The sequence below is a fragment of the Falco naumanni genome, chromosome 6 (assembly GCF_017639655.2).
Source record: "Falco naumanni isolate bFalNau1 chromosome 6, bFalNau1.pat, whole genome shotgun sequence".
Taxonomy (NCBI): domain Eukaryota; kingdom Metazoa; phylum Chordata; class Aves; order Falconiformes; family Falconidae; genus Falco; species Falco naumanni.
Window position 1 is genome coordinate 75,284,687 of NC_054059.1, and position 25,339 is coordinate 75,310,025.

Genomic DNA, 25,339 nt, shown 5'->3' on the forward strand with positions numbered 1-25,339 from the left:
AGGAGCCTGCACTGCATCAGCTCGCCCTGGCCTCTCCTTGGCCAGCAAATCCCATCTCTTTTTATGGCTCTGGCTCTTGAAAGTGAGAGCAACAACCCCAGCCTGGGTCAAGTTGAATGTGGCCAAGCATTGTGCAACCTCCTGCGGGCGGTCTTGGCGCTGGACAGCCAGGAGCCGTGGGCTGGCTGCAGTGGGAGCATAGTGAGGAGGGACGTGCTGGGGATGGGGAATGGTAAGCAAGGTGGGGAGAAATGGGTGGTCTTGGGCAGCAGGGAGCTGCAGAGGGAAGAGTTTCGGAGCAAGACACAGATGGCTCCAAGATCTCCTAGGACTTTCTAGTCATCTCTGGTTGAGCCCTCCCAGTTCCTGCAGAGTGGTAGGCAAGGGCTGGGAGCGGCTCTTGGCTCTTGCTTGGGCTTCAGGTAAGTTGCTTTGCAGGCAAACATGGTGACCCATGCCGGTGTCCAAGTACAGTGCCCAGCTCCCCCAAGCAGTGTGCATCTTCTCCTCTTCCTCCTCCCCTGCTTTGTACTTCTCTCTGCTGTCCAGGGCCGGGACCAGTTTGGTCAAGACTGCTTTCAGCAAGGTGCTTGCTAAGCTCGTCTCGTGAGAAGGACAAACAATGTCTCATCAGGTGGAGCCTATAGACTTCCCTATGATAAAAATAAATCAACTTCCATGCAGTATCTGCAGGAGCTCTCACTTGTGCCTGAGAGGAGTCTGTGAGCAGAGGGGGTTTGGCATAGCTGTTTTCTGGTGTGGACTCTTCCCAAATTGCTGCAGGGGACTGTCCTTCAGTGCCTGCTCAGGTTAACTGCGTAGGTGACAGGGATCAGGGAGGGGTTGCCCCAGTGCAGCAGCCAGGTGCCTAAAAGCCATCTCCCCAGAAGGAGGCTTTTCCAAGACGCGGCATCCAAAACGGCAGGTGAGTCCTGGCCACCAGCCCCCGGGTTGGAAATTCAGTGCGCCGTGTTGACCAGGCTCTGTTTAAATACATTCTGATTAATTAAGTGCTAGCCTGTTTACATCAGCCCTCCAGCCTGCTTGTCCACTAAACAGCACCGCTTGGCGCTGCAGGAAAGAAAGATGCCTTTTGCTGTTTGGCTGACTCCAGGCTGGATCAGCTGGCCAGGTGCATGGCCAATTTCCATTGCTGCTTTGAAGCTGAGAAGTATTTTGAAAAGAATAGACCCTTTAGCCCCGTAAGTAAAAGCCATTTATCTTAGGATGAAAAAGTGCTGGCATGGAAAAATTCCAATGCTATGAAAGTCTCTTTTCCTGAATGTCTTGGATACTTGCTGGATTAGGTTCACTGGTAAAGAGCTTGGAGTTATGAATGTCTCTTTTACAGAAAAGAGCTGCAGAAGGAAAAGGCAAGCACTGGCACGCTTGTAAGTGGGACAGAGCGAGATTCCCTGTGGACTAGACATTTCTGAGATTGCTTTTAGAGGTACGGTCAATATTGCTGCAGTGAGCTGAGGTGGTAGTAAATACTCTATCGTAACCATAGCCGTTACTGTTTCCCAAGGGTATGGTATCAGCAGAATACCTTATATAAATAAAAGCGAAGCACTATTTGCTTTGCTCTGCATGGCTGTTTAATAACGCTTTGTGCTCCATATGGAGAGCATCAGAGTGTTTCATAGAGACTAAAGAAATTAGCCTCACTATGCTCTTGTGAGGTGGGGATGCGCTAGTAGCCCTTTCCCTGGGCTCAGCGTGCGTGTGGTGTAGGACTCCCAGCTGTGTGGGGTGCGTGTCCATGTGCTTTCCAGCAGGAAATACCCCAGTGGGATTGGAACTTCTGCAGCCCCTGGTCTGCTCCACCACTGCCTCCCCAGCTGGTTTCTGCTGCCAGACACCGAGGGTGGGTGTGGGAGGGGGTGGCAGTGAGCACGCTGCTGGGTCACCCCCCTTCAAGGTGCAGGCTTTCTCCTAGGTCAGAGAAATCTTCATCCACCCAGGGTCTGATAGGCAGAGGAAAAAAACTCAGATCCTCCTCTTGGGTTGCTCAGGGTGTCTCTGCTGGATTTCGGGACCTTATGTCAGCTTGCAGTGCTTGAGCTCCAGGACTTTTCCTACATGGTCAGTGACTCCAAATAGCAGCCTGGATAGTGAGGATGCTGGAGCGGAGTGCTCTCACTTGCACTGTGCATGGCTATGACCTCTTTGGTTGGAAGACAGGATGTTCACTGCAGTTTTGCAATGATTCTGCCCTTCTCACGCACAGTAGCCCCAGTTTTGCCACAAACATCAGCACTGGCCCCGGGGTTGTTATTGGAGCTACCACTGATGCTTTGCTTTAAATAGATCCTAAGCAAACCTCTCTGTTTGTTTTTCTTGACATGGTACTGACTGGTGCTTTCCAAGAAACAAGGAAAAAAAAGCTGGATTCACAGTGGTGACTTTGACTTCATCTGGCAAGAGCAAGCTGATCTCCTAAATGAGAAAGGCACAGCCACAAAGAGGAAGACTAAACGGGTCACTGCAAGAAGCAGTCTGTTTCTTCTGACCCAGTGGCTGCAAGTGACACAATCTCACTGATGTTTGGGTAGAAGATCCCTCCATTTTAGGACTTGCTCTGTCACAAGAATACCAAAGGGCTTTCCAGGTGCATGAGATCTGCATATGGAGTTTCATAATGGGTTTCATAAAGTTTGCTGCACTTTACCCTACTCTTTTAGGTAAATATTTTGTCTCCCAAATAATCATTTGCCTTTCTGGGTCATGTAGCCTGTGAAGCTGATAGGCCGGTGCCCGTTGCAGGGGTGAATTCCTGACAGAGTGGATGGAGGAGCAAGGGTGCTGGGGAATGTCCCTGGTGCCCCCCCTTCTTGCCCCCCAATTGTGCTGCATTCCTCCTGTGGAGTCTGCGGGGTCGTGGTGGCCCAGGAGCTTAGACACCTTCCTCCAAGTTGGGCACTGGCGAGGGCACTTACTTTGGAGCAATTTGGTGGGAGGTCTGGACTCAGGAGCATCTCAGAGCAGTACCCTGGATGTCCACACCTCTTAGGCTGGACAGGGGTGCTGTCATGCATTCTGGGAGAAGAAACTCCTGGGAGCCCCCCAGAGCCTTTTCTATCCTCTCCTTTGCTGTATTGCTGTCTTCTAGCTGGAGGTCCAGCCAACAAGAGCTGAGAAACTGCTTTGCCTATGTGGTACTAACGTATGGGCCATTGAAAATGGTCCCAGTGACTCAGAGTGGAAGAGAAGTGCCACGCGTGGACTTGAGCCCCTGTTATGAGTAGAAGGGACAAAAATAGCACTTTGTAGCATAGTCTCCATGATCCAACTCCTCTGTGTTCTCCTAAAAGTTTGTTGCCTGGCATCATCCTGCAGCGCTGCCAGGGCTCTGTGGGTCCACAGGGCACTCTGCCTGGGTGCCCTTGGCCAGCTTTTGGCTGTCAGGGTACAGCTACCAGAACAAGAGGCAAATCCCAGCACTTAGGACTCCAGCCCCAGCGAGTCACCAGTGTTTGGCCAGCAGTGAGCTCAGGCTGTAGTGTTTGGGTTGGTCTCTCTGAGCCTCTCCCTCCAACTGCTCACGAATGCTTGGAGATGTGGTCTGGTTGGTCTGGGAACGGGTGTTCAAACTAGGCTTTTCTACCAGTGGGAAGCTGACTTGGGATGGCTTCATGGGAAGCTGTGGTCTGCTCAGGTTTAGGTTTGAGGCGGGGGGAGTCCCAGTGGGCACATGAAGATGCAGTGAGGGCTCCAGGTGATGCTTCCTTCTTCCTCAGCCAGAGGTCTGAGCTGGCCTCTGCATCCCTTTGTGAAGTGGCCACTCTGACTAGCCCACATCTAAATTCATGAACTTTGCTTAAGGAGGAGGTAGAAATTGAGTTTTAGGGAAAATGCTGTGCTTTGGAGGTAATTGTTTTCACGATGGGCAGAGCCAGACCCCATATTGCAACACAGGCTGAAACGTGGATGTACTTGAAGGTTTCATCAGGTCTGGATCTGAATTTTGTGACTGACTGTCTTAATGAATGGCTGGACCGTGCGCTCCTGAAATCCAAACTGTCCACCTCCTAAAGCTGCACCTGCAGAGAGAAGTTACCAACAGCATCACCTATACACAGCACATCGGGCATGCTTCTCATTGTGGGGGTGGGGGTGGTGGAAAATGCAGTTCAGTTTTATTTTAGGACTACGCTCACGCATCTGATTAAGCACACAAGGATTGCCAGGGAGACCTCAGGCCAGGTTTCACTATCCGTGCCAGCCAGCGAGATATGGAGGGAGCGTGAACCCCCTGGATGGGCTCTGTCCCACTGGCCCTCCCCTTCCCTGCCTGCTGCTGAATAGAGAAGCTGTGAAACTTGAGTTTGAGGGCCACGTCTACAGGCTCTCTGGTGTCATGGCATATGACATTGGCTACAGCGGGCAGTCTTGATGAGCAAGGTACAAACCCCATCCTCGTCTGAGCTGACCACTGGCTTTTTCTAACACTGCTTAGAATTTGCACTTTTTATCATCTGAACGATAAGGCTCTGGTACTTCCCACTTGTTTTTTCTCTCCTGCCTGTAGTGCCCGGAATATGTGTTAACAGTCTATTGATGGAAATGATAATTAGGGGATTTGTCATAAGAAATGTGCATGAACTTTTCAAGCTGTCATTCAAAAAGAGATGTTTTATAGTCAACTCTTGATTATCTGTGGGTGCCTTATCTGATCTACAGATTAGATGTGCCATGTTTGAAAAACCCAGAACTCTTTCAGAGCCATTTTAAAGTTTAATACATAATGGGGTTTTGTTTTTATTTATAACCTCATACTGCATCTTAAACTTCTTTTTTTTCAAAGGTAAAGATGTTAAAGCACGATATTCCTGGGGCCTTATTTACATGTATTTTGTAGTATTTGTTCTGCTTTTCATTCTTTTCCCTCATTACCCCAGATACTGAGAGCTGAGTATATCAGATTATAGCATCTGTGGGGGAGGGCATGTGACACGGTAACCTTTCCCCAGCTGTTTTCTTTTTTTCTGGTGCTGCATAAGAGTTTCTGCAGTGTGATGCTGCACAGCCAGATGGGCTGGAGAGGAAGAGGGAGTGCTCTGCTGTGAAAAAAAAAAACAGCAACCAAAAACCACACAAGCGTCTATACCTGAAGGAGCGTGAGTGAGTGACAAACAGCTGAAAGAGAAGGGATGTCTTAGAAACCATTTGTCAGGCTGGAGAAGCGGCAGCTTGTTAAGAACGTGCCTGTTCAGTTAAAAGGATGAATTCAGCTGCCATCACTTCAAAAGCCCTCACAGCTGAATCAGCAAATTTCTGTTTCCATACATAATGGATGCAGCCAGCGTGCCATTACGATGCCCAAAACAAGACTTGTGCTAAGCTGCTTAAATTAGCTGTTTACGACAGTTACACTCTATAGCTGTAGTTTGGTTTTTTCCCTGGGTCTCCTTCTCTTCTCACGCCTTTTGTTTTTGCAGCCCTGGGAACAGCTGCCTGAGCAAGGATTTCAGGGAGGGAGTGGTACTGACTCAGTGCTACCTGCGCTGACACTTTCAGCCATGTCTTTCACGATCTTTTCAGCCTGTGCATTGCCTGCAAGCCCCACTGACCCGTGCTGGTGCCGCCTATCCCTGGTGCTAGCCGGGGGCTGGGGGCTGGCATTGCCGGCGGACCGACCCACACGGCAGCGGCATGCAGGAGCGCAGAGCCAGGGCACTGGATGCTTTCTCCCCACGCTTGTCCCTGTTCCTTCCTTGCCATCTCCTCACCTCCTCTGCGCCTATCTGTCACGGCCTTCTCTCAAAGGCCGCCGCATCTCCTGAGCCTGGAGCTGCTCCCTGCTCTCCTCCTGGCACGCCATGGCTTGGGGCAGGTTCTTCTCCTGCCTCGGCTTCTCTCTGGCCATATCAGCGCTGGGTACGGCTGGTGCCAGAGAAGAACCCAAATCAACCCACCCAGGCTCTGGCAACATTTGGGTCTAGATCCCTGGTTTGATTATCAAGGTTTCTAAGAAATGACACCTTCTTTCAGTGACAACTTTCTAAGTGTTGCTTGAAAAGTTTTACAGTAGCTCAGCATTCTCACAAAAACAAGTCATGCTGGGTGAAGTATTATTGAAAGGTTGTCAACATTAATCCAAAACCTACTGCTCTGTTATAGTTTTTCTTTTTTTTACCTGAAGGAATGGGGAAGGAGTAAGAAACAGTGAAGGGAAAAAAAAAAAAAAAAAAAAAAAGGACTTTTCCTGTGAAAATAGAAAAAAATAATAGAAAAGTTGGCAACTTTTTATTCCAACCAGAAGGTTTTCTGAAAGCAACTTCTGGCTGAATTTTTTTTTTTTAAAAGTGTTGGCTGAGAAATGTCAACCAGCTCTAATATCTTATGAAAGATGTTGCACTTAATAAAACTGCAGGCAGGCAGGCAGGAACAATATACCCATTCATCTCCGCCTAGCCCCTCACTCCCTTTCCCTGCCACCCTGCTCGCTCCCGGAGGTGTGAGCCCTAACTGGTGATGTGAGCTCTTCCACTGGCTTCAGTGAGACTTCTGGGCTAAGAAGTTCTTTTGTGAGCCACAGCTGCAGGGCAGTAGCTAAGGGAAGCACATGTCGCTGCAGGTGGGGGACGCATGGTGTCCCTGCCACGGAGCGATGGGAGCTGTGACACCTCCGGTGGATGTCCTACGTGGAGGCCAGCAGAACACAGTGGAGCGAGCAGTGGTGCCGGCTAATCCCCATTTCCTCAGCCAGGCTTTCTCCCTCCCTCTCTTGCCCCTGGGGAGACATAAAAGCTGGCTGTGCTGCAGACAGAACACAGCCCCAGAGAGCCAGAGGAGGGAGGAGGGATCAGGGGGAGCTTCCCTGGGCATCTTTTGCAGGGGGGTAGCAGGGCAGAGCTACCTCCAGGGACTCCCCCCGCTGCCCCACTCCAGAGGAGGGACTGTGGGGATGGGGAAGTGCTTACCGTCCCAACGTTTCTGATTGCTCTGCTATTTTGGGAAGCTTTTGTAAGGTAAACAAGAGCCCCCCACCTTGATTCATTGAGGTGATTAGGAAACCATAAGATGGCATTTACATTGCTAAGGTATTTGCACAAGGTCTCACCCAGACAGCAAGTTCACCGGGGAGGAGGTGACCTTCAGCGTTTCTTGCTTTGCCCTGTATCTGGCACACGGGGGGCCTGCCTGTTTGACTGGAGTGCCTGGGTACTGTAATCAAAATAAATCATCCTTATCATCGCCGGCGGCGATACCGCAATGGAAACAGAAACAGGCGCCTACTTTGCACTTTGCAAAAATGACATCATGGCAAGGAGCGGGACGGGAGGTCAGAGGATGAACTCCGGGCGGCTGCCGCTGCCGCCTTGCCTGAGCCAGGCTCTCCTGCCCAGGGCCAGCTCCCGGCTCGGTGGGGGCACGAGCAAACCGCTGTGCATGACTGGGGAGCTGGTCTGTTACTGGGAGCAGTAACAACCAGGATGGCGATGTTCTGGTTCAGCCTATTGCGTTTTTTGTAGCAAAACTGGCAAAGGACCCCCCCCAAACTCTCTGTCTCTCCCCTCCCTGGGCAAACCACAAAACATAACTTCTCATTTTGGTTGCCTGGTCTGTTTTGGAGGGAAAAGAAGTGTTCAGTGAGTAGTGGAACTATTTAAGACTGCTTTTTTTCCTATGGATTTATATGATTCTCACGGTGCTGAGGGCTGACTTTGACTGAATTCTCATAATACTGAAGAAAATGAGCACTCAGAGAGTCTACTCAGCCTAGCACTGCTATGGATACCATAATCATAGGAAAAAACTTTACAGTTTGCATCTATTAAAATCCAGCAACTGCATATAAGAGCGGGCCACAGGCTGAAGACTGAATTCTCTGATGCCCGATAAGGTGTAATAATTCTTTCCCTTCGAAGGAGCATTTGAAGAGACCATGTCCAGCTGCATGTTTTCATGAAGCTCTTAGCAGCGACTTCCTATCTCAGAGGCTGAAATGTTTCAAAGAGGACTTTCTGGTTGGTGTCAAAGAAAACAGATGTGGGAAAGGTGGGGAGATGCACAGGGAAGAAAGGGCTTGTCCTTGTAGCAAAGCCAGGAGTAGCAGTTCCTGCCTTTGACTGTGAGCAAGGCACACTCGCTGCCCATGCCTCTGCTGCCTGGCCATAAGGCAGGGATTAGCACGAGTGGTGTTAGCACTCTGGAGCTCTGGAGCACTTTGGTCTCCTTGGGTAGGAGATGTCACTCCCTTGCTGCAGGCCCTTCAAACCCCGGGCCAAGCTGCTGGCTCTGCCACCGTCTTCCTCGGTCCCATCCCTCTCCTCCCTGGGAGAGGGCAGTCGTGGGCATCACAGCGGCAGGGTCAGCCAGGGAAGGAGCCAGGGAAGGCTCCCCGCTTGGTGATGCTCTGCACCCTGGCAGGACTAGGCAAAGGGCTTTAAGATGAGTTGCTTTAACGCTTTCGCACTCCTTTTTTTCCCGCCTCAAAGAGACAAATCTTAGCTTTGAAGCCTTTGAAATGACATCAAAAGATGAGCTTTCCGGAGGAGCTTAAGGGAGTTGGGTGCGCTTGTCCCATTGATGGTCAACAGGAGATGTGTGCTTAATCTCTGGAGGTGCTTTGAAAATTTTGTCCTACACGTACGTCCTTGCTGGGGAGGAAGTGAGAAGCAGTTGGCAGCTCCTTGGCTTTGTAAAAGGCAGATCCTGCCTTTTTTTCTGAAGATAAAACATGATGGATTTGAAGATGATGTCCAAAACCTAGGTTTGCTGTGAAAACCACCAATTGATTTTTAAAGGAGAAGCACTTAAAAACAGCCTGTGATTTTGCCGCATCCCAAGGACAGTAACTCATCTGACGATAACTCAGGTGCTGCCACTTGCTCTCCCCTTGGCGTCACTGTGGGCATAGCGTAACCTTGCTGGAAATGGAAAGCCTCTCAATATGGAAGCTGTTACCCGTGGAGACAGTACCACTTCTCTGCCTCTTTTTGTGTCATCTTTTAGTAGTACTTTATATGGCCTGTGTTACTTTTTGACAGGGGTATCACCACCTGTTTGCTTCTGCTGGTAAATATTAAACCCGGGTGGTTTAACTCGTCACACCCTGGAGGGGGGACCGCAGGGGCAGTGTGCACTGTCGGGATCTCCGCACCATCGCCAGTGCCGATGCTGGCTGGCTGCTACCAGCTGTCTCGGGACCTTCAGGCGCAGACAGGACTTGCCAGGAGCTGTAAGTGCTGGTTTGGTTGAGTGCCACTAGGTGAGCATGTGAGGCGTGGGGCTACCACTGGTGCCCATCCTTGGGGCTGCCCTGGGCTGAGCCAGTGCTGGCCGTGGGGAGAGGCGGTGGGAGGGGGCTGCGGCTGGGGGCTGGCGTCAATGGGCTCCCGCAGAAAGGCAAAGGAAACTTGGCTGCAGCCTTGCTGTTGTGCTATTTTTGTTCAAGATAATAACAGGAACTCCACTGTAAATAAAAATAGACAAGTGAAGAATTTCCCGACTCTGTCTCTGTTCATTTCTTTCCTGGTGAGGAATTATCCCACCCCAGAAGAGTAAATCCTTCATATCTGCTTCTTGGAAACTGGGACAATAACACTGGAAAGGAAAGAAGAGATTACGGAGTTGTCATGAGGGTGACAGCAACATATTGCTTACTGGGTGCCAAAAATGCATCCTCTATAGCAAATAATTGCTGTGCTCTGCGGAGCTCATCCTGGCAACATGAGGGCAGGCAGAGACGGGCTCCACCGCGCTTTGTGCCAGCCACCCTGCCGAGGCTGCGCTGGGCGAGGACCCTTATCTCTCGACTGCCCGGGGGGGACCCTGCCACTGGCTCTTGTGTTGGCTCTGCTCGTCACCCACACTTCAGTGGCACCTCACCTTCAGCAGCACAGAGCGTTCCTGCCTCAGCCGATAACCTAACAAGGTGTTGGGGGGGGGGGGGGGGGGCTGAAATCCTTTCCCTGATAGTACCTAGTGTCTTTTCACAAAATGCATCCTTTTACTGCAGAGTCTGAAGTCCTGAAGGGTACTTTCTTCTTCCCATATAAGCCAGGGAGCTGAGACTCTCCCACCCTTACCCACTGAATGTGTCTTTTGGTTAATAACTAGTGCTGCAATCAGAGAAGTGCATTAACCTCACTGTTGCCACAGAGCCACGGGACTCTGCCAAGCCCTGGATTAACTGACCCGAACATCTTGTCACAGTCTGCCCGCCCCTCTGATGGTGCTCGCTTGCTCCATTTCAAGTGTCCTTAGCGTTCGAGGAAATCCCAAGTCACCAGGAAATGCAGAGACATTTTTACCAGGAGCCCCAGCAGCTGCCTTGAGGAACCTGCAGATGTGCTGCAGACCGCAGCGAGGATGGGATGTGGCAGAGGCAGAGGCAGCGCCACACAAACCTGGCTGAGAACTTCTCCCTGCCAAAGGGCTTTGTGTACAATGCATGCTCCAGCTTCCCGCTCCGGCCAGGGGCTTGCAGCGAGAGTTAGTGACTCACGAGGGGTGGGAGTCTTGTTAAAGCTGTCATATGGAGGTAGCATCAAAAGCTCACCGGGTTTCAGATGTTGATTTTTCCATTCTCAGCTATTCATGGCTACGATAACGAGACATCTAAACCCACTGTTATTGTCTGTGCAGAAAGTGAAGGACAAGTGACGTCTACTCTCAAAAACAAATGCAGGAGTGTTGATTTGGGTTTTTTTTCCAAACTGTAAACAGTAAGATAGTGTTTCCAAACCCCTTATTTTTGAGAAGATTTGTGCTTTAACTAAACCCAAAATGTCAAAAACGTAGAAGGCAATATATCTTCTCTGAAAGCACGTTACCGGTTTGTTATAAGAACCAGTCCCTGATACTGGGGGATAGATGCTTTGAAGAAAGAAGGGAAGGTAGGTTCTTGTTCCTGCCCCCAAATCTCTGACACCCTATGATCAAACCTCTGATTAAAGTTTACAAAGCTTGAAACTGCAGCGTGAAGAGAAATGCAAAGTAGCTTGTGAATGGAGAGGTGTGAAACTGAGGGTGTGAAACAGCAGATCTGATCTGTCAGGTCAGCTTTCTCTATCTACTGAGATGTAACCCACAAAAGATCAGGAAAGTCTCCCATACAGCATTGAGACTTGAGAAGATTTAAAAAAGGCCAGTATGTGTGTAGTCACTGGCACCATGGGAGACGGATACCCAGGGAAAAAGGGATTTGCATGTACATGAAACTTTGCTGGCACAGATAACTAGCTCTGAGAAGCTGGATAAGGCCCGGGAAGTTCGAGTCCTGTGCTTACTTACGAATACAGCTTTTGTCGATGGCAATGAATGTTTGAAGGATAAAGCGCACGGATGGTCTCGCTCCCTTTCTGCCTCCTGCTGTCTGCTTAACTGACAGAGCTGCTCTGGTGTTAAAGCCGTCTAAGCAAACATGAAACTCCTCCATGCCTCTTACCCAGGCTGCCTCACCGAGGAGCAGAAGATGATTGGGACTGACAGTAAACGCTGCAGGAGAAAAAGTGGGTGGCGGTTCTAATTTAGGGATGCTCTCTAATTTTACCCATGCTCTCTAATTTTACCTGTTTTCTAATTTAGGGATTCAGAGCACATCGGTTAGTTAAAGCTTAATACAGACAATGCAGAAAGGTGCTGTGCTCATCCACTGCCTTGCTGAAACCTGGATTTTCACAGCAGCCTGCTGCTCCCACTGCTCAGGAGCAGGATCTTTATCGAGCCTGTTACTTTTATGTTTGTCAAGCATTTCCAGAAGAAATTCTTTGTATGTAAAGAATTTTTTCTGAAGTTTATGATCAAAAATATTCTCAGTTCAAAGCTTAGCCCTCTGATGTACTAACCTTTTTTTCATCATGGCATCAGTCTAGGCAAGAACTTACATCTGTGCTTAAGTTTAAGTGCATGCTAATAGAGTTCAAAACATCTTCAGGAGTGTCCCTTGCTGCCCTACTGAGCAGGCACAGGTAAATGTAGTTGTCTTGCTGAATCAGAGCTAAGTGATAATATGCTTCCCTAGGAGCAGTGAACTGCGTGTGTTAACGAGGTGAGATTTCAGAGTGGAAGTGACATTAGAGGACAGGGAAACCAGATTTTAATAGCATTCACTGCACCTGGACGTGGCTGCAAGACAAGAGTCTGAGCTGGAACGGTAGGGTTTTGAGACGTAACTTGGAAGCGGTCCGTGACTTTTGCATGTCTGTTGGCATTCTGTGCAGGCGGCGTACGGTGGGGAGTACAGTCACACACCTTACTTTCTCATGGTGGGACAAATAGGCCACCAAGAACAGAAAGTAGGACATTTGGCCTCTCTCCGCTATGGGAGGTGCAGTGCAGCTTGGCTTCTGAGAACTAGGACAGTACCTCCAAAAGTAGAACAGCTGGTCACCCCGTTCGTGTGTGCGTGTTGCCTTACAAATGTATCCTCTAAGGCTGAAGATGTAAGAGACATTTTTGGCCTACTTAGGGAACTGTTCCTGAAAACAGGGACAGATACACTGGAACAGACCAAAACCTCTGCTTCCCTTCTGGAGCACTGAGCGGGGCTAGCAGTCAGAGGACCTGCATGGTGGGCAAATAAAGCCAACAGGTGCTCTGCATCGCTTCTTGCATACTGAGCCATACCATAGGGACAAATCTGCCCTCCTCAGCCAAGAGGCATTCGCTTTTCAGCAGCAGAACATGGAGGGAAGGTGTTGCACTGCAATATGAGATGATGCTTCACCGCAACAGAGAACCATTAGCAAACCAAACTTGTGTATGTGTGTGTGTGTGCTGTATACATATATATCATGACATATATTTGGCCAGAAACAAAAGATGTGACTTTCATTCAAGTAAAATACATGGCAAGCATCCACAGAGGGTTTCGTTGCCCTGCATTAAGGTCCTTCTCTAAGTGTAATTAGGCCCATAATGTCTACAATGCCATTCGAGTGCTGATGAAGCCAGTGGGACGGTGGCATGTCATCCTGGTCAGTAGAACGTGCCTGGGGACCATGCAGCAGCCTGTGTGGGTACGCAGCAGCACAGACTACAAACCAGGTCAGCTACCACGGCTCTTGGAAAGATGCTTCTGTTCTCACCAGTTGAGGAAAACCCCTCTGTGGCTCCCTTAATGATGGCCATTAATGTTTCCACCTGGCTGCAGCTTGGACTAATCCCACGTGGGCTTCTCACCTTGAACCAGAGGTTACTCAGAGTGGCTGCACTGCTCTGAAGTCTGGGTTTACTCTCTCGGGACTCATCATTAGTCAAGTCAGGTATGAGGCTGAATCTTAATAGTTAGAGAGGGAGGCTAATAGAAAGGGAAGCCTTCCAGGTTTTGTTTTTTTTTTTTTATCCAGTAAGTGTGCTATGGTAATGAATTTGGAGCCTAGTGGCTCCAGTTATAATGGGAAGCTCACTGCCTTGAGAACAGGTCTTTAATCCACATGAAGAGGTGTTTCATAAGCCATATGTGATGCCCTGCTTTGAATATTAATACCCAGAGCACTTATTCAGCTCACAGCCATTTCACGGAAATTCCGTGCCTCTGTGGGGCCAGACTGAGCCCTTGGGTGCTCTGATTTTTTATTTGGGAAGACGATTCTGGGTTGTTCTGTGCTCTTAATTCAAAATCCTTATTCAGCTTCGAGTCTCTGACGCCACTGCATTTATATTACATAATACTGACTGATTTTAGATTTAATGAAAATGTGGAGGAGACTGTAAGACAGCCGGCTCGGTCTACTTAGCCAAGTGACCTGTTAGTTATATACTTCGTGAAGTTACTTAAAATCTTCTACAGGGCAGCCTCTTCTAAAATAAAATCGCACAAGGAGGCAGCGGCTGTTCTGGTGAGCGCTTGTGTTTTTGAAGGCCTTCAGCAAAAGCCGGGAAATGAATATTCAGTGTGAACTAAGATGCATTCTAGCTGTGTCAGCCGTGCAGCTTTTGCTTTTTACATTTCTATCTGTGGGCAGAGCTGGGGAAGCTACAGCACCAGCGCCTCTGTTGTAGTGCTTGTTCCCTCCAAGTGCCACCCACCCAGAGCTGCGGGCACCGCATCCATGGCAGTGGCAGGCTCACAGCAAGGCGGAGGTCTCAGAAGTGGGTACGGATGACCCCGATTATTTTTAATATTAGAGTATGCCTGGGATAATGCCTGGGGAAGATGGTTTGGGTGGCTAATGCCGGGCCTTGGTTATACTCAGACCCAAGCAATCACGAACCGATTGCCAGCTACCTTGTGGGGATCCTTCCCGCAGAGCCAGAGGTAGCAAGCCATGAGTGAATTGTCACTTCAGTGTGGTGATCATTGCAACTGTTCCGCTCTCCCGCTGCCGGGAAGGGATGGAACAGGTATCGCTTTTCTCTCCGAGTACTTACTACATTTGCATGCGCTCCCCACTTGAAGGTAGTGTTGTTATTTGCTAGTTACGACTGTGAAGCACTCTTGCTCTCTGGTGAGCAGCAGGACACGGCACGCACTTGCAACGCAAGGACCCTGCTCCAAGGCAAGGCAGAGGCAGGGCAGGGTTTGATGTGCATGTAGCCGGGGTAGTTAATTTGTGTCACACCTGGGTGCCTGGTGCTTGCATTGCAAGTACTTGTCTCTGCGTTTGTTTCTACACTTCTCTCTGTCTCAAGGGAGCTGTTTGGAAGAGACAGTTACTCTGGATCTGAGCTTCTGGTGGTATATAAATTCCCACCTGGTACAAAATTTAGGAGATGGCTCAATCCAGTGACACTTTCTTGATATGAATGTCTCTGGGAAGCACAAGAAGTAGAAAGCCAAAGCTAAGAAAGGTGCATTAATATCTTTGAGACATGTCTCTGAGTCCTTCAGTGTGATAAAACAGGCAGGCAGCGAGTTGAAACCGTTGCCTGGTATGCAGCAAGTTTCTGTTCTATAGTTTTGCTCTGCCACTTCCCACCCTTGTCTGCTCAGTCCTACCTTGCACCTTACCCTCAAACTCAGACTGTAACTCTTTAGGGAATGTTTTATCCTGTTTGTACCAAGCCTGCCCCAGTGAGGACCTCAACCTACAGTTACACTTACAAACACCTAAAGATGTTTTGGCCTCTTACCCCCAGTGAAACCAATAGAAATTTGGTGCCTGTGGCTCTCCGTCGCAATTTAAGCTTCTTGGATGGTGTGTTCAGAGGCATGCTTCAAAGTCCTGGGTCCCTGGGTTTCCCCTCCAGGCTTCCTCAGCTGGGAAACTGACTGGAGCACAGCAGCTCCCTTCTGGCCAGGACAGTAGGAAGTCCCACCATGGCTTAAGTAAATGAATCCTAGTCTTCGGAATGATTAAGGAGACAGTAAGAAATAGTTCTGAGAGGGAACATTAGTGCGCAAAGCTCAAGCACATGGACCTTGCAAACTGTGCTCACCAGCAAACCCATCTTCTTTGCTGTACTTACTCCCGCATGAGGCAAGAGGCTCACTTAGTGCTTTGGACCAAATTCTTCTGGATTTCAGTTGTGCAGCCTATGATAGAAGCGGTGTTTGCAGGATCAAACAGACCAGGTGCCTTCCAGTGAGTCTCCCGGGTGGCTGGGGAGAGCACCACCGCACCATCAGCCCAAGGCATTTCAGTCTGGGTGGCTGAGAAGTGATTGTGGAGACAGTAGCCTCGAGCTCCCGTGAGAGCGACCACAGCATTACTCTGCTGAGCTTGATGAGAAGACGACCTACCTGAGCCAAGGACAGCAACATATATATGATAATGAGAGACAGGCAGGTAGCCTCCAGGTGTTTCTCAGTACACAACATGGTGTGGAGCTGTGCTGGGCTGCGCATGTCTCCTAAGCAAGATGAAGGTGTGATACGCGAAGGCCGCTGTGGGGTGAGAAAACAGAAAATAAATAATGAAACCGTCTACAAAAATCATAACTGTTTGCTGATGAATTCAAGAAGCATCAACAGCCATCCTGAGTTTTGATAGCATGTCAGATTACCCAGCCTGAATTTCAACAGGCGATCAAGTTGCTCACAGCAGAGAGGAATGAAAACATTAGGTGTGCTGCAGGCGGGGGGAGTTTCAGTGCCCCCCCTGCCCCCCTCTAGGGAGGCAGGTGGGAAAGTGGAGCGGGTGCTGTTTGTCATTAGCCTTTGGAAGACCCTCTCCTGCCACTGCCTCGAGCGCTCCTCTGCTGCGGTGAACCCCTTCTCCTCACCTTGTGGGTGCATTTCGTTTCTTTGGTGTTTGAGCTCATCTGGGAGAGCAGCAGGGAGATGGGGAGGCTGTGCAGGGACAAAAAGAGGCAACAGGGGTGCAAGGGAAAGGGGACAGTGGGCAGAATGAGCTGAAAGGCTCTGGACCCCTCGAGAGGGGGCTGTGACCTGGGGCTATGCACTGCTGGAAGCCAAACAGCTGCGTCCTTTCTCCCTTCCCATGTGCTATCAGCTTGAGAAAATAGCCAGGATTGTTTGTCTTATGAATGTCCTTGATCTGGACGGGCAGGGGAAGCTGTTTTGGGTGAAAAAGAGACGCTGCCCCACTAGATAACACCGTGTACCCGCGGCAGGGCCAGTGCCCTCCTGGTTTTGCAGCACCACGTGGCAGCCAGAAGCTGAGCCTGGGCTGGCTGCAGCATGGGCAGGGTGGCCTCTCCGCTCTGTTACACTGGGCATGCAGAATGCGTTCCCCCTTCCAGATATGGGGGATATCTGTCTTTGTAAGTTTTTTCTGGGCTTCGGAGGGTTTTATGAGTTCTGGGCATGCAGGTAATAGAAGGAGGTGGCTGAAGAGGCTGCTCCTGATGAGGAAGAAGGGAGTGTGAGGTGCTGGAGGGACCGGCAAGCGAGGAGCTCAAGCTGGGTGTAACAAACAGGTCTAGGACAGGGGAAGGAACCCAAGCAGAAGGATCTGCTCAGGAAAAGCAAAATTTGTGGCTTGGGAGCTTATTTAGGGGGTCCAGTGCCGGGACAGTATGGCAGCAATCCCAGCCTCGAGACTGGAGAGGAGAATTTAGGTCTTGTCTTTCTCCCTTTGCTGCTCCAGTGGGGCATGTGCCATGTGTAGGGTAGGACTGGCAGTGGGAGCACTGGCCAAGGGAGAGTGTGGCTTTCTCAGCAACTTGCCTCTGCCTTCATGAATGCAGTGATGGAGCTGCCAGAAAAGCAGAGGCTGTGCTCATGGTGGCTCGGTGGTGAACCGGGAAGTGGCAGGAGCTCATGAGAAACAACAAATCCGAGGAGAGGGATTCATTTTTCAACCCCGAAGTAGGCAGAGGAAGTTGCACAAGGCTGATTTACATACTTAAGCAGGGGTTTTGGCATTTGTGCCCAGCCTTGTGGTTCATTTCCTCATTCACTCAAATGCATGAAGAGTGAACAAATGTTTGGTAAACAGGAACCTAAGGTTTCAGCGATGAAAAGCTTTAACTCTCACCCACAGAGCTGCTTGCAGCATTGGCTTGGAAGATGATAATTTGCCACCACCCCGATCTCATGCCTGGGGTAGCTCCAGCTGCCCCCCACCCCCCCCATTGCCTCGCTCCTGCACCCCCCGTGGGAAGCACCCCCCGCCGCTGGCAGCCTGGCGGGCAGACCCACCGCGCTGCCAAGGGTTTGAATGAGCGAGGAAAGCGTGCAGCGAGGTGGGGCCCTTCGGGTCGGCCTCCATCGGCGCTGCTGAGGGCCAAGCTGGGAAACTTGCACAGCTGCTGCCCGGGCTCGAGTTGGTCTATGAATAACGAGAGCTTTCCATCACCAGGGCTGTCGGTCCAGGTATTTGCAAGCACTTTATTTGGTGGTTTCTTTTTAGTGTGGTTGCTGGACGGGGAGGACAGGATAGAGAGAGGAACCTTTCATGCTTCAGCCTTCTGCAGCATCCGGTGTTTTCATGAAACCACAAAGGACGTTAAAGTAAAAAGAACAAGCGCTCTGTTTATAGGGATTTAGACGGTCAAAACAAAGAGGGGGCTGTGTTGTTCAGTGATCGCCTGGACTCGAGGAGCCTGAAGATATAGGTTCACAAGAGATGGGCTTCCAGACTGGAGCCCACCCTGCCTTCCCACCCTCCCTGGGCCAGTTTGCTGCCCCTCGCTTGTGCTGCTGCAAGGGTTGGCAGAGCTGGCTGGCACTCTGTGTCCAGTGTGCTGCCCAGCAGTGCTGTGCATATTAAAAAGTCTCTCAGGAAGATGACTCCAGCCTTCTGCAGCTGCACGGGAATTTGTCTTGTTCAGGGCTTTTCCACTCAGAGCTCCTTGCAGGACACACTGGATGCAAAGAAACGTGCAGCACCCCAAATGAAAGCTGCACGGGGGAGGGAGTTGGCCAATCTGTGGTCCACACACCATCAGCTGCTGCTGCACTGGTTGAGAGCAAATGTTCCTTTCTACCACCTGTGTTCAGTGCAGATTTTTGTGCAAGCATGATGGTGGGAGCTAGCACAGAAACAGGACTGATGGCAATAGCAGAAAGGCTGCTGCTCCCAAAGGTAGTCCCGGTGCTTTTTTAGGAGTGTTGCACCAGAACAATGGCAGTGGGAGGGAAAGGGTGATGACAGCCTGTGACTCTTAATCACTCGTGCTCATCTCTCCTCAGTGTCCAAGCTGACTGAAATACAAAAGGAAAGCAATGGCACAGCATAAATCAGATGCTGGAAGTTCTTTTCATGATCTAAAACCAGCGTCCCCAACCACAGCCCCCGGGCTCTATGCTGAGGGGGAGAGCAGGGTGTGAAGCTGCCCCAGCCCACCGCTCCCCCACCACACTTCATCACTCAGGGGAGCAGGCTGCAAAGCAAGAAACAGCCTGTAACATCCTGAGCCAGCCAGTGCTCCTTGGTAGGTATTTGTGGAGGAAGGCATTTTGCAGAGGTGCAGTACAAACGGCTGCAGTGCCATTGCAGACCAAAGGTCTGTCCAGCCAGTGCTGGGCTATGGTGGTGGCTGCAGGAGCTTGCCGTCTCCCTGCTCCTACACCCCGGCAGCTGGCATGAATTCCAGAAAGTCAGGGGTAATGCGGGGGGAGAGCACGGGAAAGGTACAACTCCACGCGGCTGTGGGTGCTCTGCAACGAGGAGCAAGTCACCCACAACACCCATGCTCTGCCTCCAGCTCAGCGTGTCAAAACTTTTCCATCTGATTAAAAGCTGCTCTGGTTTCCTAGATAAAGCTGCTTCTGACCATGGCCAAAATTCCTGGTTTCTCCTTGCTGCTGGAGTGCTGGTATCTTTTAGGAGGAAGAGCTGGAGGAGGCAGACTAAATAGGTATGGTTTTACCTGCATTTTTCAGTCATCCAGCAGCCACTGGACATCTCATTTAAGTATATTATTAGTAACCCAGACATTCCAAACATAACCAGCAAGCAAGTATGTGTATGTGCGCTGCCCCCAGACGCTGCTGGTGCGTGTTTCTGCCCCGTGGCTGTGTGTGTCCCAGGAGCGGCTCTCCCAAGCCTGGCATTGCCGGTGGGCAGGGACAGCCGGGATGGGGCCAGGCGAGAGCCCTCCTTGGCTTTGCAGGGAGGGCAAGCACCTGCTTCTGGGCTTCCCCAGGGCTCAGCCCCCTTCCAGGGTTCAGACTTTCCTGAGTTAAAAGGGTTGGCGATATGTGGTGCTCTGTGTGAACTGAACCATGTTCAGATCATCTCCTGTTAACCTGCGAGGAAAATATTGGGCTAAGAATATTTTAGAAGCCTTTGGAAGGGCGAGGCCTGAATCAAGAGCTGATGTTTTATTATCCAACTTTCCATAACAAGCTTTCCATTCACGGAGTGCCAGTAAAATTTTGAAATCATATTTTGGGTGTGGAAGAGATCTCATAAATTCTAGTACTTATGGAATCTGTGAAAATTATATTCTCTTTGGGTTTACGTAAAAGCATTTCCTGAGACAAGCATTTGGATGTGTATCCTACACAATTGTATTGCTACTAAGTGTGTTACTCGGAAAACAGACACAAATGCAGAATCCTTACTTGAGGTTCCCTTTTAGTTAAAATCCTGCAGCAAATGGTAGATGTTCCTGTCCATTACTAGCATGTACCAAATTATCAACCAAAGGACTTCCTAAAGGGCTGTGGGTTTGACCATGAGATGGCCAGGAGGTCAGTGTGGTCTCTCAGGTTAACAGCAGCATGGGAGGGGTAACTCCAAGTTCAGTAGCATCGTCCCAGACTTACATGCTGGTGAGTCCCTTCAAGCTAGCCAATACCTCCCATGTCCTGTCCAGCATGCGGTGAGCTTTGTGTAGACTTTGAGACTGAGGTTTTAGAGCTCCTGCCTGTCTGAAAGCCCTGGTTAGAAAGTAGATTAATTTTCCAGATAGTCAATATTTTTGATAGCTAAGTTTCTGTGGATCATGTCTTTAGTGTTATCTTGAAATATATGTTGATGTCATGTAAGCGTGTTATCACTCAGAGACAATACAAAGTGCTTCAGATGCTAGGCAGAGAGCCAAAACCTGTCCTTGGATGAGTATTTGCAGTTCCTCTTGACTCCCTGGTATCTGAAGGTCAACTTGGACCCGGAGACTCCTGCAAAGCTGAAATATCTAGTGTGCCAAAGAAGTTTTAGGAGGGCAAAAGTAGTTATCAGCAGTTTCCAGTTGCTTTGTTCTGGTGATGAGGATATAAAACGTGTGTAAGAGGGGGCAAAAGTAACATACTAACTGCATGTTGTAGGATTGTATAATCCCTTGGTTTCTAGCTGTTTAAGTGTAAAGTATTTTGCTATATTGCCTTATAAGTCACTCTGAGCAATTTCGTAGCCTCTTTGCTAGCACCGAGTCCAGCCGCATCTTTGACTGAGTGTGTGGTTTTTGCTAATTCTACTGACTTTGTCTGTTGGGTCCATCTGGCAAGCTGGCACTTCTGTGCAAGGTTAGGGGTGCTTGCAAGAGGCATTCAGCTTGGGTCCACCTCCTCTCCCCTGGTTTCAGAAGACGTCTGTAAATGTAGTCCTATGCGCAGACATCAGGGAGCCAGCAGCACTAAATACAGTCTGCTAAACACTGATGCTGTGCTTGGCCAACACCTTATGAAACTCAGTCCTGTGCGTGGAGATTACAAACTAGACAGTCATGCTGAGCCTTTGGGCATGCTACCAAGGATAGACAGAGGACGGGGCTGTCAGAAAGCATTGAAGCTTTTTGGATTTGGGTACGTGCAGTAACATGACAGTGTGCTCCAGCGCTGTGTTTCTTGCATACAGAAAGACAAGGGAATTCCCAGGCATTTACAGGGAGAAATGACCAAGCACACCCGAATAAGCAGCAGGCGTCACAAGAAAGCAGACTTTCCCTCCACCTCTGTTTCTGCCCAAGATCTTACACCGTGCAACCCTTTGCAAATCTACTCCTGCTGTTTAGAGCATTGAGCTTACCCAACCCTCTGTGCCTGTGAAACCTCCCACAAACTGGGAACAAGTCCGGTATTCTCCTCTCTGTTGCTGTGCCTTTGTAACCTCCAGCCTGCAGGTGTGGAAGGGCTCTGCAGTCCCCGTGGTCAGGCCAGAGCAGGCTGCCGGGCAGGTGGTGAGCACGCACAGGCATGGTGCAGCCCTCCTGGTGCTGCTGCTCCTGCTCCCCCAGGGTCACCAGCTCTAACAGGACACGGTTACCCTTTCTCTCTAAAATGAAAGACCAGAGGATTTACACATTTATCTGCAGATCCCACCCTCCAAACTTTTGTCCTGCCTTAGACAGCCCCTTCTGCACCAGGCTGAGCTCAGTGCAACTCACAGCTCCGGGGCTGAAAGGTACAGCCTGAAGCAGGAGGCACCAGCCCTTTCCAAAGGGTGGAGGGTTGGGTTGGGTTTAGATTGAAATTTGGAGTGTGTGTTGTGTGCTGGGAAGGAGCAGACCCGCAGCCTTGCCTGGAGGGAAGCTTCCCCAAGATTTCAATAATAACAGAGTCAACAGCACTCAAAATAAATTACTAGAAAGCTACATATTTAATAAAACTGAGATTATTTTTTTTTGGCAGGATTTTTGGGCTAGCAATCATTCCCTATTAAACTGTGTGGCATGATGTAAAATCCCTGTAGGAGAGGTTATCTTTCTCTGTTGAACTTCAGCAGGCTTCCCCAGGAGGACAGAGGCTGAAGTCATTCCAGGGGCACCACAGAGCTACAAGCAGCTGCATCTGGTGCTGGGGCTGCCCATGGTCCCCTCAGTGCGAGTCCCATCAATGTGCCTCTGCCGGGAGCTGTCACAGAGAATTGCCCCCCTGCTGCTGTCCTCACTCGTGGCTGGGCTGGCTCCCGCCACCCCGTAGCATGCCGCCTGAGGAGGGCTTTTCTCACCATGAAAGTACCTCCCAGTTATTACTGGGCACTGGCCCGAGGCCACTGGCTTGTTCCACACTGGCCCCGAAGTAGCCTCCAAATGGCAATGACTCCTCTGACGTCTCCACTAAATGAATTTGCTCTTTACAGGCAACTGGTTCACTTTGGGTGCCAGGATATTGCCTTGTGGTTGCTAATAACCTGGGCTAGAACTGAGCTGGTGATTTATAGGGGGAAAGGCTTCATATCTGCCTCCTTAAGTGCCTGCCTTGCTCCTTTGCCTCTCTCGGTGATCTCTCTTCCGATCCCCTTGCCGCTCACATTCTGGGTATTTCCAGCTACCTCTGAACAAGGCATTAATGTAGATAAATATTACTGCAAGGAAGTAATGGCCAAATACTCTCTGCATCATCTATATGCATTGGTTGGGGAGCGATTTTTCATTTCATACATCATTTGCTATTTCAGCATGTGGCAATTCTGCAAAATGAGGAAGGAGAATTAGAGAGTTGAAGAGCCCACCCCTTGTTCCTGCCGTTCCCAGCGCTTGTGAGCGCGGGCACAAGGCGATTACTGTGCAGTTACTGGCCTGAGACGCATTTGGATGAGCTCATGAGAATCTTGTTCTGACCCTGTATTAGCCACCCTGTGCACCTTTTTTCTTCCCACCTTTCTGCCTCTCTTCTTTGCTCAGCTTTAATGCAACCGTTTAGGTTTAATCTCCTTTCCCACCCTCCCCCAAACCTCCACTTCACTGTATTCTGCATTTTTCCAGTGTAATTGATCCCAGCATATAACACACAACTACCAGCCCTTTCCCCTAACTCCAATAAGAGCTCATACCCCACTGAAGTAATCTTTCCCACCTGGGCTGCTCCTGTGGTTTCATATCACTTAATCCTCCCCCATGAGCTGAGGACGAATTTAAGGTAACATCTGCTCGACTTTATGTTGGTTGTGTTCGTACTGGGGGTCCCATGGTTCCCATCATCAAGCAAGCAGGAGGAACAAAAGCCAGAGCCCCATTTTTTCTGGGAGATAACCGACTCTGCTGGGCTCACCCTGCTATTAGAGAGCCCATTAAAATCGAGGATGTAGGTTCAGTAAATTTATTCTTCCGGATCGCTGTGCTTATTCAGCCTGCCTATTTTCCCCTCGAGTTTCTTTGTAAATTCATTTCCCCCAGCTCCCTCCCCATTGCTGGTGGCACTGGGCTGCGAGGTAGGAGCTGAGCCGCCTTCCCCTCGGCAAGCCACAGGCTCGGGTGGTCCTGCACCTCGGTGGTCCCACAGCTAGCAGTGTTGGCATGCCAGCTATGCTGCGGAGCTGCGTTTGAAGTCTTCTGCTGGAAAGAGCTACCAAATTTGCTTTGTGGTGACGGCTCCTTAAAGGCAAGGGGCACCCTCACGCAGCACCCGGCCAGCAACACCCAAGCTCCCTGCAAAAGCTGTGGGCAGCAGGGAGGTGTGGGAAATGCAAAGTGTTTCAGGTGCCTGCTGATCCCAGGGACGTATCTGAAGGTCATCTCCTCTGTCATACTGCAAGTGTGGGGGGGACTAAAGGGTGTCTTTCTGAAGATCTCTTCCTCTTACGGTCTCACGCCATGCAGAGCTCATTCATCTCTGCAGTGTGCTGCTGCACTCCTTGAAGTGAGCCATCATTTCATTTTCGGTGACTTCCTAATGTGTTTGTTCCTTTTTTTTCCCCAAGCAACAGCACAGGCATTGCTGCATTTGGCAAAAGAACAAAGCCTTATTGTTCAAAGCCTGCGCGCTCCAGTATCAGCTGGGACAAACACACCATTGCACTCCTAGACCTCAATCTCAAAAGCCAGCTGGACAAAGGGTGAAAAGGCTCAAAATCACATGTTAGAAAAAGCCTTTACCTTTATCTTGTCTCTAAAGGACTCTGTCAAGTAAAGTTTTCTATCCGTGCTTTCTTTTTGCCAATAATATCTCCAGAAACCTGAAAATAGCATCTCTTTCTCTATTGATTTGTCCCCCTGAGAAGAACTGGCTTCTCCCCCTCCGACTGACACGGCTCATCATGTCGATCTGCTTATGCAACTCCGTTATCAATGAACGTCAGCATGGCTCTGGTCACACAAAGCGAACCCACTATCCATTTCTTTGCAACTGTGTGGCAGCAACAGCTCTCCCAGGAGTCTCCTCCGTGGGCTGCACCTCCCGAGGCAGGTGCTGGGGTGATGCTTCAGCTCTCACACAGTTCTGTCCCAGCGTGGACCCTGGCAGCAAGTGGTGGATGAAGCCCAGGAGGCTAGTGCATCGGTTTGAAACTACTTTGTAGCCAATTAAAACATGCATTGCTAGTATAAAATATCTTTTTGCAGTGTCCAATTTTTATGTCATAATTATGCCTGGAAAAAAGGGCAGGTTTTTTTTTTTTTTTTTTTTTTGACGTGCTTATCTACACTTCAGAAGCGTGGACCTGGTTACTTTGCCACAAAACACCTATATAATTCTTTCCCTTTAAGCCAGACTTCTCAGCCTTCAATTATTTTTGTGGTTCCCCCTGCTCCTCCTCCAGCCTGGCTGCCATGCTGATCAGGAGGCATCCAGAAGGAAAGATTGCACAACAGCGATCAGACAGTTGCTTATCTCTCTGCCCTGGGATATATCATGCAGCCCAAAACCCTCCTGAGACTTTTTCTGTTGATGTGACAAATTGTAAACTCCTGTCCAATTTCCTGTATGCTAACCCTGCAACGTCTTTCACTGCATTTGGGTCTCCTCCTCCCATAGGGTGTCTTAATTTTGGACTATTTCCTCCCTAGACAAATTAGTCTGTTTGTCCTTTGAGCTAGGTCATTTTCTCTCCATGTCCCATATCTTTTTTTGTCCTTTTGTGTTATATTCCATTCCTGGCTGTTGATTGCATCTCCTCCCCAATATAGTATCAATTGCAGTTTTAATAAACATGCTGTCTAATGCTTTTTCTAGATCATTAATGAAGATGGTAAATAAAACTGGAGCTAACACCAGTTTCTAGTAATAACCCTACTGGATGCCTCCCCGCAAGCTGACAGTTTTGTCGTTGATCACTATTCATCACCGTGCCTGAACGTCAGTGTCCCCGTGTGAGGTAATTTATATTCATTTAACACCATTCATCACAGAATCAGAGAAAACCACGGCTAGAAA

At 49.7% G+C, this 25,339-nt stretch overlaps 1 long non-coding RNA gene across 7 annotated transcripts; it reads left to right on the forward strand.

Annotated features, from left to right (window-relative positions):
- The first annotated feature begins 428 nt into the window (after nucleotides 1–428).
- LOC121090442 lies at nucleotides 429–25,339 on the forward strand. 7 transcript variants are annotated; one of them, XR_005828561.1, is made up of 3 exons: nucleotides 429–925; nucleotides 1,352–9,187; nucleotides 25,139–25,339. It is a non-coding gene; the product is annotated as an uncharacterized LOC121090442 (long non-coding RNA). The 7 variants fall into 7 exon arrangements; XR_005828560.1 differs by lacking the exon at nucleotides 25,139–25,339 and adding an exon at nucleotides 10,069–10,634; XR_005828559.1 differs by lacking the exon at nucleotides 25,139–25,339 and having other exon boundaries at nucleotides 1,352–1,450; nucleotides 2,016–9,449.